The sequence below is a fragment of the Dasypus novemcinctus genome, chromosome 2, assembly GCF_030445035.2.
Source record: "Dasypus novemcinctus isolate mDasNov1 chromosome 2, mDasNov1.1.hap2, whole genome shotgun sequence".
Lineage (NCBI taxonomy): Eukaryota > Metazoa > Chordata > Mammalia > Cingulata > Dasypodidae > Dasypus > Dasypus novemcinctus.
This window is the reverse complement of record NC_080674.1, coordinates 21,509,671-21,523,901: the sequence shown is the minus strand read 5'-3', so window position 1 is coordinate 21,523,901 and position 14,231 is coordinate 21,509,671. Positions and strand designations below refer to the sequence as shown.

General features: G+C 37.5%; 1 protein-coding gene and 1 pseudogene across 3 annotated transcripts in view; one reads left to right on the top strand and one right to left on the bottom strand.

Moving 5' to 3' along the window:
- CDH18 (cadherin 18) overlaps positions 1–14,231 on the top strand; it is a 1,139,369-nt gene that overhangs the window by 377,871 nt on the left and 747,267 nt on the right. The window lies entirely within an intron of this gene.
- LOC101415561 (KH domain-containing, RNA-binding, signal transduction-associated protein 1 pseudogene) lies at positions 9,111–10,678 on the bottom strand (annotated as a pseudogene).

Sequence of the window (14,231 nt, the reverse complement as noted above, 5' to 3'; positions counted from 1 at the left end):
GGAAATGATTTGCTATATTCCTCCAAAGCTGCAGAGGTGAAATAAGAGATGAAAGTGTTCTGCAATGGGCTGAATAATTAATACTAGCTGTGAGAGATTAATTAGGAAATTTGCCATCCTTGAGTCTAAGAAAGGCACTAGTGAAAGTGAGCCATTGAAGATGCAGGAAAGAAGTCAAGTGGAGCAATGACCCAAAGAACTTTACAGGAAAGGAGACTAAGAACTCACATCATGAGATGAGCTATGTAAAACTGAAAGTATGTAGTTTTTACAGACACTGAGATGTGTGTCAGCTGGAAAGGAAAGAAGTTGAGGCATATTTTGGAAACATGAGTAGAAGAGAAAAAGAAGATGGCTATGTAGCCTAGATTACAGATTAATTTTGTGCTTGGGTCAGACCCATTAGCAAGGAAGTGATGCTTCTGAGGAGGGCTTTGTAATAAATTAGTGAGAACTTAATTAAAATGTGAGTTCCACTATGTACCATCTGGCTAATTTTGATCAAGCTATTTAAGTCCTCTGTGCCAGTAAAAAGGGAGCAATAATTACTTTCTCATATGAGTATATAAAATATATACATTATTTAGTACAGTTCTTGACACATAGTAAGGACTTCATTTTGAAAATGATGATGAAAATGATGATGTTGATGATAAAAATATTGATGATTACAAAAGGGAATTGTTCAACCTTGGAGCCAACATGAGTAGGGAAATGGAGATACAGAGTGAGACTGAGGAACATAAAGAACTAGGAGTGATCAGTGGAATGAAGAAATTTCTATAATGAAAATCATTCTCTAATATTTATTTGGTGGTGGTCTTTGAGTCAGATGTTTCAGTCTTTTGAACCATGTCGACTCTCCATGGCTTCACATTTGAGTTTCTTGATTCATTACTTTGCTAGAATTTCAGGATTTTATTTCACCAAAGATAATGACATTATTGAATTGAAATGAGGCTTTTATAGCATGTTGTGTAGGATTGAAAACTAAATTATAAAATAAATGTGTAATAGGTTCAATAAAGTACTAAGTTACAAAATTAAGTAATATGAATATTCGTTAGTTGCTGCAAATTGTGATATTTCTTAGCAATGCATTCTTATTTTAATGCAATGTGTTTATATGGTTCACAAAGGATTACTCCTTGGCATATCTGCTTTCTCTCAATTTTTAGGACATAGATCACCTGTTAAACACAACTAAGGTTCTACCTTGTAATTCTAGTATGCACTGATATGCTTCAATAAGTTTGGGAATATTGGTTATTCTTATTAATCACATTTTCTAATTATCATTTTGAGAAGAATTCCTAGCCTCTAGGACCATGTGTAATTTTATTTTATACAAACTGTTCATAAAACAGTGCTCACAATTGCTAATTTGGTGTCAACATGAAAAAGTAAACCACTGTCAAGATTCAACTGGTCCCACCCTTGATTATACACATTTAAAAATTTTATTGTAACAAATTATACAGTATTCTGGCAAAATACCTCAACATTAAGGAAGAAGATAATACATTTCTCCTGTTGCTTTAGTTTGCTAAAGGCTACCAATGTAAAAATACCAGAAATGGGTGGGCTTTTTTAATGGGGATTTATTAGGTTAAGGCTAACAGTTCTGAGTCTGTGAAAATGTATAAATCAAGGCATCATCAAAGATGCTGTCTCACCAAGTTGCAGCTGTGGGCAATCAGGCACTTGGCTAGTCTCTCTCCCCTCCTTGTTGCTTCAGTTTTAGCTGATTCCAGCCTCCAGCTTCTCTGTCACTCAGTGTTTCTCTGTCTTTCTGTGGCACTCCTGGAGTCCTCTCTCACATGGGTAAAAATGACAGCTCTTTTCCTCTGTGTCTCTACATGTTTCTCCCATTTATATAGGACTCAGGCAATAGGACTGAGACTCACTTTGGATCATGCCTCACTGAAATACTCCAATGAAAGGCCCCCAACTGAGTTTAACTCAGTCAAAGGGTCTCACAATCCATTCATTGCACTCAATTGAAGCAATCTAATCTAAAGGTCTCTTAACTGAATCTAATCAAAAAGTCCCCCACATACAATAGGTTTACAAGTACAGTAATGGGTTCACTTTAAGAACAGGATTTTCTGAGGTCCATAGAAAAATCAAACCAAGATATCTATATTGTTGGAGAAATACACAGGAGGCTGGCATGCATTTGGTAGCTGCATGGAAAAAATTTATTTTCCTTTTTCTTCTTTCCTTCCTTCCTCCCTTCCTTCCTTCCTTCCTCCCTCCCTCCTTCCCTCCTTCCGTCCTTCCCTCCCTCCCTTCCTTCCTACTGCACACAAGGCACAAAGTAATGGTCATGGAATTTTTTTTTTTTAGGAGGTACTGGGGCTTGAACCCAGGATGTAGTACATGGGAAGCAGTTGCTCAACCCGAGTTACATCCATTCCCCAATGAGAGTTGTTTTTTGCATTTTGTGTTGTTTATTTTGTTTATAGGAGGTACTGGGGATTGAACCCAGGAACTCGTACATGGGAAGAAGGCTCTCAATCACTTGAGCTACATTTTTAATCAAGGAACAATTTAATTTTTAATCAAGGTACAAAAGCCTTTCATAACTTATGTGTAGTCTTAGGAAAATGTTTTGTCTGACCCTATTTTTCTTATTTGAAAATGGGGAAATTTATAGTTCATCCCAATATTGTCTAAGCAGTAAGTAAGGTAAATGTAAACATAGTGCTAGCACTATGCAGGGTCCAATGTTTCCACAGGTTTTCAATGAATATGTCTTAACTCCTTTCAATTATTTTTCCATTTTCATTTTCTTTTTCCCCTTCTATTATCCTCTTCTGCCCTTTCTTCTCTCTTCACTTCAATCATCCACCCTTCACCAAATATTTCTTGAATGCTGAATGTTTGCAAGCAAACAAGATGAAATTACTTCTTCCATGAGACTTAGAATCTAGTGTGAAATGGATAAGTGACAAAAAATAAACATACATACACACACACACAAGATGGTCCATGCAATAAGAAAATAAAGCTGTGTAAGGTAGAGAAGGATAATGGGCACTGCTTTATATTACATAAGATAGGAAGATTAGCAGAGATCTTAAGGGAGAAAAGTAGTGAACTCTGAAGATGTTCTCAGAAAGGACTGCAAATGTAAAGGTCTTCAGACAAAAATGTAGTTGTTTGCAGACACACATGGTCCCAGTGTGGCTGAAGTGAAATGATCAAGTGGGGAAGTGCTATGAGATAAAGGTCAAAGTCCTAGAGGATGCCAAATCATGCAGGACTTTGTAGTTGTAACACAGACTTTCGATTTTATTCTGAGTAACACAGGAAAGCATTGGGATGCTTTGAGGAAAGGAGAGGCATAATATGACTTGTTTTTCAAAAGAATCATTGGTGTGAGCAAACCAGATTGGGGGAAAGGGTGGAATCAGACTGATTATTTAGAAAGCTAGTATAAGAGGGCAGGTTATGTATCACAGACAAGGATAAGGATTCTGGAAGAGAAGGCGGTAAGATTCAATACATGTTTCAGAATGACAAGAACTGACAAAATTTTCTCTTGAACTGGAGATGGAGTGTGAGATGAAGAGAGGAATCAGGAAAAACTCCAGGGCTTTTTCGTCTGAGTAATTTATGATTATAGTTGCTAGTTTCTGAGAGTTTTGGAGTAATTTGGGGAAATGAAGCTGAGAAAGAAATATAAAAAATATCCCAATGATGGAGTAAATTTTGAGTAGTTCTTATTGTGACTAACTCAATTGGTATAATTCAAATCAATAGCATGTGGTACTAGAGGTGAACTTGAGGTTTAAAGGTCTAGTTCTTTGCTTCAGGCAAGCAAGTGTAGCTTTAACAAGGCAAGGAAGGACTAGAAAAACAAAGTGAGTTGTACAAGGTCATACACTGAGGATGGGGAAGAACTCCTGGGGTGAGTTTTGCTTTATCTGTCCCTTTTTCTAATTTCTAATTTAAATCACATTGCTTTTCCAATACTGTGATTTCCAAAAACAATGCATTTCCCTGATGACCTTCCACAATAGGAAAGGGAGAACCTAAAACATCTTCATTAGATTGAGTGATTATTGACATAAAAGTACTCAAGAAGTTTGCTGTATTTTTAACTTCATTTCAACCCCAGCAAAATTATTCTAAGGTTTGAGACGCTTAGAGAATTACAGGGCCAGGTACATAACCTTTATGCATTTTCATTATTGATTATCACAGAAGCAATGATATGCCGAGGCAGAATGACAGTTGTATTGGTCAGCCAAAGGGGTGCCAATGCAAAGTACCAGGAATCTGTTCACTTTATAAAAGGCATTTATTTGAGGTAAAAGCTTACATTTACAAGGCCCTAAAGAGTCCTACTCAAGATTCATTTCTCACCAAGGTCACTTGTTGCCACATGTTAAAGGTAGGATGGTTGCCAATCTCTGCACGGATTTTTCAGCTACAGGCTGGCATAGGTCTTGTCTCTCATCCTGGGCTCACAGAATCAGAGTTCTCTCTTCTTCTGTGCCATGACAATCTCACCTCTAGCAACTATGGAGCTTTCTCCTCCCATGGATTTTCTTCTGTGTGTTCTTGAGTGAGTGCCCATATATCAGCCCATCAAGGGGGTAGTGTCTCAAAGCTGAATTATACCCTACTGACTTGGTCAAATCAAAGCCCTAACCTTAACATAATTTAATCAAAGACATCTCAGCTGACTCTAATACAATCAAAGTGTATCATACCCAGAGGAACAGACCAGTTTACAAACATAACCTCTCTTTTTGGAATTCATAAATAATCTCAACCTGCCAAAACAGTTTTAGATGCTTTAAGCTTGTGTTAGAGGAGACATAATTTTTTCGGAATGTTTTAAGAGATACAAACATTAAAACAATCAAAAGAAAATATTTACAGACCTGCATTATGTGACGAAGACACAATGCATAAGGCATGTATTTGATTTCATTATTCAAATCAGGGAGTTTTCTTCAATAAAGAATAGTACTGATGTTAATCTGGATATAGACTGACAATCGAATCATGACAAGCACTTTCTTTCCTTGTTTTACTTTGGTCCTATAAAATTTATTCTATAAAGTTGGAAAATTTTTCCCAAACTTTGTGATCACTCATATTGCTAGATAAATCTTTGCTCAAGTTAAAACACTTTTACAAAGTCAAAAACTTCCAAACCATTGCTCATCGTTGTGTGTCAGTGTCCTGGGTTTCTGTTATCATTTATTCATAAGGATTTAAGACTAGCCAATATTTTCAAATGACACTTGAAGAAAGAAAATCTTTATAATATAGGGACTATCCTTTCATGTAAATCTCCCTGTATTAATTCCTTTAACAAGCATTGATACTGCAAATTTTGAAGGTAGTATATTAAAATAAATATGAACTAAAATTAAACATATACCTAGTCAGGTATGAATCATCCAGTATAAATATCATTTGCTCATTTATTGTTAAGTAGTTACTGAGGTAAGCTAACTGGTCAAATCAAACACAATGGGATTGAGTAAGTCAGTCGCTAAAATCAGATAGTAAATAGTCAAGTTAAAGAGAAAATTGTGTGTGAATGAATCTCTAAAATGTGCTACATATTATGTGAAAGGTAGGCGAAGGGGTTTAAAAAATACAGCTAAGGGCACAGCTACTCATGCTGGAGTTTGGAGCAACGTCAGTAAAAGCTACAGTCTTTTGGGTTCCATTATCTTCATGTTATTTTCTCATTTTTTCCCATTTTACATTTTATTCCTTCTCTATTTGGAGCAAATCTTCGCCTAGGTCTAGGATGAGATGACATGATATGGCATAGATATGGAGTTAGTTTATTAAAACTATAGATAATAAAGCTAATTTAATTGTTCAAGCTATCCTTTTAATACAAGTAGTCTTTTATTCTGTCAAATCTTAGATATTCATTATACAAAATAATTGTAGTAAAACTTATGATAGAAGTCAAAAAGTAATTCTATGTACATATATATGAGGTTATTTTGACTTTTAAAGGGAAAATAATAATAATAAAATAATAGCCAACAGTACTTATTGTATGCCAAACACTATTCTATGTATTTTACATGTAGTAATTGTTTTAATTCTCACAACAAAAGAACATGATAGTATTATTATTCTCCTTATTTTACAGATGGCATAACTAGTGTCCAGAGAGTTTATATAACTTTCCCAGGGTCACAGAATTTAAAAGAGTGAGGATTTATCTTAGAAAATCTGGCTCTACAGATTATACTCTTCAACTCTATACAATACCTATACTTAATATTTCTCCAGCCTTAAGAGTGAAATTGAAGTGATGAAAACATGCAAATTATTCAGACGCTACAAGATTTTGTTTTTCTTGGTTTTGGTATTAATCCTTCAGATGAAATTGTTTTCCTTTGGAAAGAGTTGAGGGTCACTTTTGCCAATTCATTCTTTTCCTTCCTAGATTGAAAGGATTTTAAAAGACAGACTTGTAAAAGTTGATAACCTGTACACATTCTTTTTGCTCTCGTAAATTGACAGGCCTGGTGGCAATTTATGCTGTCATGTGTAAGGACCCTTATGTGAATGTGCAATTTGAGGCAGAGTGGGAAAATAATAGACTTGGAAGGCTGGCAAACAAAGATGCAGATTATGGCTCTGCAAATCACAGTGTGGCCTTACAAAGGACACTTAAACTCTGAGTCTCAATTTCTTCACCTTCAGGATGAGGCCTGAAAGCTTACCTTATAGCAAAGGTTATTTGGTGGACTATAATGCAGAGACATGAATATAGTACATTGACTAAAGTTGGCCCTGGATAACCATAGCATTGTCAAGAAAAAAGCATTATAATTTTATTATTTTATTTTTGTTAGTTTGAATCATACAAAACTGCCATTTCCATGAGACAAAAACTATCATGTCTAGATTTCTTATAAATTTATTATAGATTTCTGTGTAACAAACCACACTAAAATTTAATTCCTTGTGTTCTAGTTTGCTAGACTGCCAAAGCAGTATACCAGATGAGTTGGCTTTTGCAATGGGGATTTATTAGCCTACAAGTTTATAGTTTTGAAGCCATGAAAACACCCAGATCAAGGAATCATCAAGATGATACCTTCTTTGCTGCCAGCAAACCTGGACTCCTCTGTCACATGACAAGGCACTGGCAGCATCTGCTGGTCTCTCCCTTCTCTTCCTGGTTTTGTTGCTGTCAGCTTCTTGCTTCCATGACTTCCCCTCTCTCTGTCTGAATTTCATTCTCTTATAAAGGACTCCAGTAAAAGGATTAACTCACCCTGAATGAGGTGGGTCACATCTTAACTTAAGATCCTACTCACCAAAAGATCCTATTTAGAATGTTTCCACACCCACCGGAATGGATTAACTATAAGAACATACTTTTCTGGGGTCACATACAACTTCACACCATCACACCTTGAAACAATAATGATTGTTATTTCTTATGACTCTTATTATCTGAGTGATTCTATCCCCCTGGCATTAGCTAGGTCACTTGTGTGGCTACATTCAAGGGTAATTCAACTGGGTCCTTGCTTCTCTCCTCCACATGCCTTCAATCACTTTACAGTGTTTCATCTTGAAGGCCTTCTAAGTGACTTCTTCTCTTTCCAGCAGAATATCCTGGAATTTCTTATAAACTAAAACTAGTAAGAGGGGCACTTTCAAGTGGACAAACCCCAATAACAAATATTTGTCAAGTTTCTGTTTGCACCTTGTTTGTTGATGTCTCATTGACTGAAGCAAATCACATAGAGAAGTCCAAGACACTGTGGGATGGACTACCCAAAGGCTGAATATTGGGAAGCATTGTCCATCAGGGGCCACCAATGTAATAGTCTAGGACACTTTTTTTAATTAAAAAAAGGCTAAACTTTATTGACAACCTGCTGTAGACATTTTGACATAAGTTTAAGCTATTTAGTCAGAATTATACATGTGGCAGAACAAAATGGGAAGACAGTACAAATCCAGTTAGGACTTTAACTTATGTACAAAGCAGATTTTGTACTCAAGTGTCAAAATTAACAACTGTTAACTTATGAAAATCATCAGATTTTGCCTCCGGTATCCAGGTGAGCTTTTCATTTAGTGCAGAACCTCAGATAGACACAATACTTTGCTTTGTCTTTTTTTTAAATACTGAAATTTATTTTTTTATATATACTGAAATTTATTTTTATATATACTGAAATTTATTTTTTTAAATACTGAAATAATTAGTACTTATTACTTAAAAACTGTTCTTGGCTAAAAACTGTTACATTTAAATTCAATTCAGGTGGCCATTCCCTCTCTCCCAATCAGTCTCTTCAAAACCTATTCTGCCTCTAAGTATCTCTCAACACTGTACGTCTGAGGCTAGATTTCAAAACCCACATAATGAAAAAGTCAGTTTGACAAACCTAATTTTGTTTTTGTTCCTGCTTTTAAATTAATTAATATTAATTTGGTTTTTGTTGTTGCTTTTAAATCAATTAATATAAAAAATTATGTCATCCATTGTATTCATAGGATTTTTCATCTTAAAATTTAATCTTAAGATTCAACCTCCATGTACTTTTAAAGGGAACGTTTCTAGAAATGTCTGAGCTCACTTTTTCATGGTGATGCCTACTGCTGTTAATGCTTGTGATTTTAATCCTTAAACAGCCCTGAATTTTGAAATGTAGCCTTGTTTGGGATTCAGAAAATACAACTTCATGGGATGCTTCAAATCAAAACTAAGAGAACATCAACAGGCCTTAAGTTCAGAACCTTTAAGCAAGCAATGACACTTTTGAAACTAGCAGGTTTGTGGTTTTTGGAGTTTTTTATTTAAACTCCTTTTTTTAAATTATGAAATGTACACTCTTCTGAACATATTTAAACAACAAGGGAAAAAAGCATCTATATACAAAAACTTAATTTGATACTCCTAAATCTAGTTTAACTCATTTTAAAAGATTACATTATAGAAGCCAGAATGCAGAGTAAGAATGGAATAAGGGGGTTAAAAGAAGGGGACCAAGAAGAAAAATGCTTAGACAGTTAACTTGTGGGTAAAGCAACAGGAATCCTGGGAGACAAAATAAATCAGTAATAATTCTGTTCATAACTATATTTTCCCCTTATGTTTGTGTTAAATAATGCCCATAGAGTCCTCCCTTCACTGGCGGAGTTGGAGAGTCTTCAACAGTGGGCTGGTCCCATTCCAGTTGCCTTAGCCATAAGCTTGGTAAGAATCTTGAATTTCCCCATGTGTGAAGTTATAGTATTCTGAGTCCCCTTGGCTCAGGCTGTAATAAATACCCTTCTACTATTGGGCGTATGTATCATTATATCTATATTCTTTATATGTTTCTGATGCAGGGAGTGGTAGCAGAGATAGTCTCTGGATAGCTGTTGTGCCTGCTCTTGGTGCTGGAGCACCCCACACAGTACATAGAGGGTGGCACTCCTTGAGTCATGGTGGTACCTCTGATGATGGCTCCTCTTCCTGGTGTACCACCCAGCAAAGGCCCTCCAGGTGGCCCAACATCATGACCCCTGGGAACAGATGGAGGTGGAAAGGCAGTTCCTCAGGCTTTCACTGGCACCCCACATTAGCAAGTGGGTTCAGCTACTCCATTCAAGTAGAACAGAAACTGTTTCTGGCAGGTATCATCCATCATTTCTGCTACCGGAAACTTCTTGACTTTCTCCATGGCATGGACCATGAAAGCCTAAGGCCTCACATGGCGGTCCAGAGACTTCAATGAAAACGTGTAGATTCCTATTCAAGTGGGCATATTTGGAGGTCTCCACCCTTGTGCAGCTCTTCCTTCTTGGCTTTGTTGCTCTTGGAACTCTTTGCCAACACAGAGATCTCTGCACCAGTCCCTTCTTGCAGTCTTTTGATTGGATTCCCTTGTGAGTCAAGAATCTTCGCCACAAAATTAAACTTGGGATACTGCTTGACAGGTGTCAGCACTCGTTCTTTCAGGTTTATGTTCTTGTGAGAAAATAAGCTGGGGTAATTCTGCTCGTTGTGCTTTTCCAATCCCCTTTTGGAAACTTCTCAATTTCTGCCGTCAGCAACTGCACGGCATGAGTGAAAGTTCTGGGCGGTGCGCTGGGGCAGGAACTTGCTCTCTGGCTCGTTCCTGGCGGAGGCCGTGGCTGAAGGGGGCAGCTGCGGAAGACCTGGACGCCCACTGTCAGGTCGGGAGCCGTCTTCGGCCTCCCCAGGACCAGTGAGGCAGCGGCTCCTGAGGCCCTGAGGGGTAGGTACCTGTGGGGTCCTTGGAGTCACGCAGCCCGACGGCCCGATGCCACGTGTGGCGGGCTGGTCCCAGCGGTGCTCCAGGGAGGATGGTGGTCCAAGAACTGAGGAAGCGAGAGGGCCCCGGGCCCGAGCAGCTGGGGGCCAGGTGTGAGAGCCGCAGCCGCCGCCAGCCAAGCTGACCTGCGGGGCCCAGCACACTGTAGAATATAACTGATTTCATGTGATTTGAGCCTTGTCGGCTGGAGACACTCCCTGGGGTGACCAGCCTACACCCTTGGGAAATAATGGATGTCCAGGAGAGATTCTCTCCCCTCCACTCTGACATCTGTAATCCAAGGACCGATGATCCATGAATAGAGAAGCAGAGGCACCCCATAACTGAAGGAGGCCAAGAAGGACTTCAGATAAGCTGCCTGCTTCATCTAAACACATTGCTGCATAAACGCTTGCCCAGTGTAACAGGTGTCCTGCTCACTGCTCTTATCCCCGAGGTCACCTCATCTCCATGCACTACAGCAACTGACTGGTTCCAGGTGACTGTTTATTTCGGCAGCTAGCACTTGCATCTCTTTTTAAGCTGGTTGTTCTCAGGATTCCTGAGCCAACCCAGTGGCTTTTAATCAAGGAAAACTGGAGCCCTCTGCCATTCCTACCTCAGTCTGTGAATAAGGGGCCCAGGGGTAAACATATTCCCTTGTTCAACTTCTAGATTTACATAGTATGCAAAGCGTCCCTCCCAGATTGAGCAAAACTCACCCTAGATGGAAATTTGCAAGCTTCCCCCACCACCTTTCCTTCTTGTTTTCCATTTCTATGCTCTACCTCTTTTACCCTCCTGTTCTTCCTAATAAGTAAGTTTTACATGAGTCCTTGTCTTATGACTACCTTTGGAAACCCAAACCTAAGACAAGAGGTGACAGCAGCACAAAATCTACTTCATTCTTGCTTTTCAATTTGCACACTTAAATAATGCATTTGTAACAACTGTAAAAAGAAACTAAATCCTTTCTAATTTACTTATATTCTAAAGTTAGTACAACTATTTACAGGTTTCTTTTCTTTTCATCTTAGGAACCCTCTGGCATTTGGCATAGTCTCGCTAGACATCACATAACTTAAGAGGTTATTCAATCTTTCTCTGTCTCAGTTACATCAACTATGTTAAAATGAGATAATAGCACTTATCTCTTTAGACAAATCCTTACTGGAACTAGCTCAGTAAATATAGGCTACTGGCACCCCTGTTGTTACTATGTTATAACATAATATATTCATTAATATACTTGTTGAAGTTCCATGCATCTATAGACTCCAGGTATTCAGGAACTCTTTACAATGACCTACAACTCACCCTGCCATAAATTTTTCACATGGCTATTAGTTTCTCTAAGTTTAAATCATTGCATCTGCCTTTTGGAGCGGAAATCCACAAGGTCTGATTTGTTCTTTCTCTTTTGAGTGACTGTCAACTCCCCCATGAAAGATATAATTAATGTAGCTCTGTCCACAGAGTTTTTCCGTTGCAAGAATACTTGATTTATTGTCAGAAGACCCAGGTGGAGATTTTGGTTCTGCTGCTTACTTTATTCTGCAATGCCTCTATTTTCTCATCTGTGAAGATTAAAATATCTTGTCTGCCCACTCCCTGGTTATTTTGTGTGACTCAAATCTATGTGGAAATGCTTTGGAAACTGAAAATTACGATGCAGGGGAAGGTATTATTATTGTCAGCACACCCTGTCTGTTCTTACACATTTTCCACCACTATTTCACCACCTGGTGTGTGAAAAAAGTAGAACATTTGTTTCTGTAGAATTTTTTTTTCAAAAGAGACTCTATTTACACTAATTACTGAAGAAAGGTTACACTCACACCTGCTCTAGCTATTTCATTAAGTTTTGTTTTTCTTAATTAGGACTTAAAAAGGAGCTATTTAGAATATCTTCAATTAGCTGAAAGAAGAAGGGGGAAATGTTGGAAATGGGAAAGATAATTGAGGCGAGAAAGCAAAACTAGCCATAGAGTTTGCAAATTGTCTATATCGAATGTAAGGTGCTCAGATTTTCAATTTAGTAATTGGTTCTAAAATGTATTTATATAGGAGAAAATTGGATAAGAACCCCCTAAAAGGATACAAGCAAATTTCCTGGCTCTCATCTCTTTCCCAGCAGTCTGTGACTGGGAAACTGTAATAAAATGGTTTTGGTCATAGCAGATATTCCATATATGTTTCTCCTTTGATCTATTAATATATCCACTGTATTCTTCCATCAGTACTCCCCTCTATAGGGAAATCAAGAGTTGATGTTGAGAGGTTCTGAAACTGGACGCAATTCTATTTTTGGTTCTTTATTAAACAAATAAAACTATAGACCAGAGCAGTCTCAGGCTAGTGAAATTATTTGGTGTTCCTCACGAGTCCAATATGATAAATCGTGTAAGGTTTCTGTTTTGTTTTGCCTTTTCAAAAGATTTCTTTATTTCTTAAAGTAAGAAAGACAGAGAAACCCAAAATTCAAAGAGTGAAATACCAGAATAAGCCTATTCTCCTAAAAAGAATTACTTGGAAAGTCTCCCATTACAATGACAGAGGATATACAATATTTATTTGTCTCTTTTAATATAAATTGATATTTTTCTAAGGCACAGCGAACATTTTTTCAAGTAACTCACCAGTACCTCTTAGCTTAAAAAGTTAATTTGTTTCTTAAAAATGAGACAAACTCATTTCTAGCTAGTGGAGATATGGCCCTTCAAAACTAAACTACTTTTCAAGTCACCATTTTAAAAACTGAATTAAAATAATCACAGGGAATAAGACAACAATTTCCAGAGTCACATTTATATGGTAAAATTACAGAAAGCATAAACTGTTCTTACAAATGGATAAATCCCCAGATCGCAGTGGCTTAGACAGTTGTGCTGTTGTGGCAGAGCTCAGTGAGGCTGGCAGGGAAACTTAGCTTTGCGAAGCCACTCAGGAATCCATGTTGAGCTTCTTTAATGCTCTTTCTTTACTATACATATCAGAAGCCTTTGAGGCCAGACCTACATTAACTAGATGGCAAACCTGGGAAAGAGAGAGAGGGAATGAGTGGAGAAAGCACACTCTCTCTTAAACTTCCCTGTTTGATAAAAAAAATCGTCTACATGCCATTAGTAAGAACTAGTCCCAAGGCCTACGTGGGTGATGGGGGGGGGGGGGGGGGGACTAGAAAGTAGAATTTAGTTCCAAGCCCAAGAAAAGAGCTATGGTCAAGAACTTCTCTTCACAACACTGATAAGCCTGTTTTAGCATTATGCATGTTCAAGTATAACGATAAGAATTAGTAACCCAGTGGTGATGATTGGCCTGTGACACAAATCTCAAACAGAAGGCAAGGTAGCAATGGTATAGTTCACTTAAGGAACTATACTGTGCACTTAACTTTAGAATAGGAGGCAGCAGAACAGTGATGGTTAGTCTTGTGGTAATTACTTCTAGTGTCAGACTGATGAGTTCATGACTGGAACAGTTGAGCTTGAAGAGGTTACTTAGGTCTTTTTCCTCCTTCTTCTGTTCTTTTCTGTCTTCTTTTTTCCCCCACTGGAAATTAAAGCACTTGTTGTATGGGTCTGTGCTTGCTTTCATTGGCTGCAGCACATGAAGCAATACCTGATGTAAAGTAGTTGCTCAATAATTAATATTTTACTGTGTTAAGGAACTCAATTTGTTTTGCAAATATCTGACCTTGAGCTGAGAATAGAAAAGGAATTTGTGTATGATTTGTTGCTATAGTAATCTCATATACAGACTTTTAAATGAGCAATTGTATTATATTTTATTAAAATTAAAAACACTTATTTAATAAGTTATTCTGGGATGATAGCATTGACAGTGGCGTATTGTGTCAATCTATTCAATTCCACTCATAAAAAGAAAAATAAGCAAGTAGGATTACAAAATCACATAGTCCAGAAGGACAAAACCTTCAATAAAACTAGG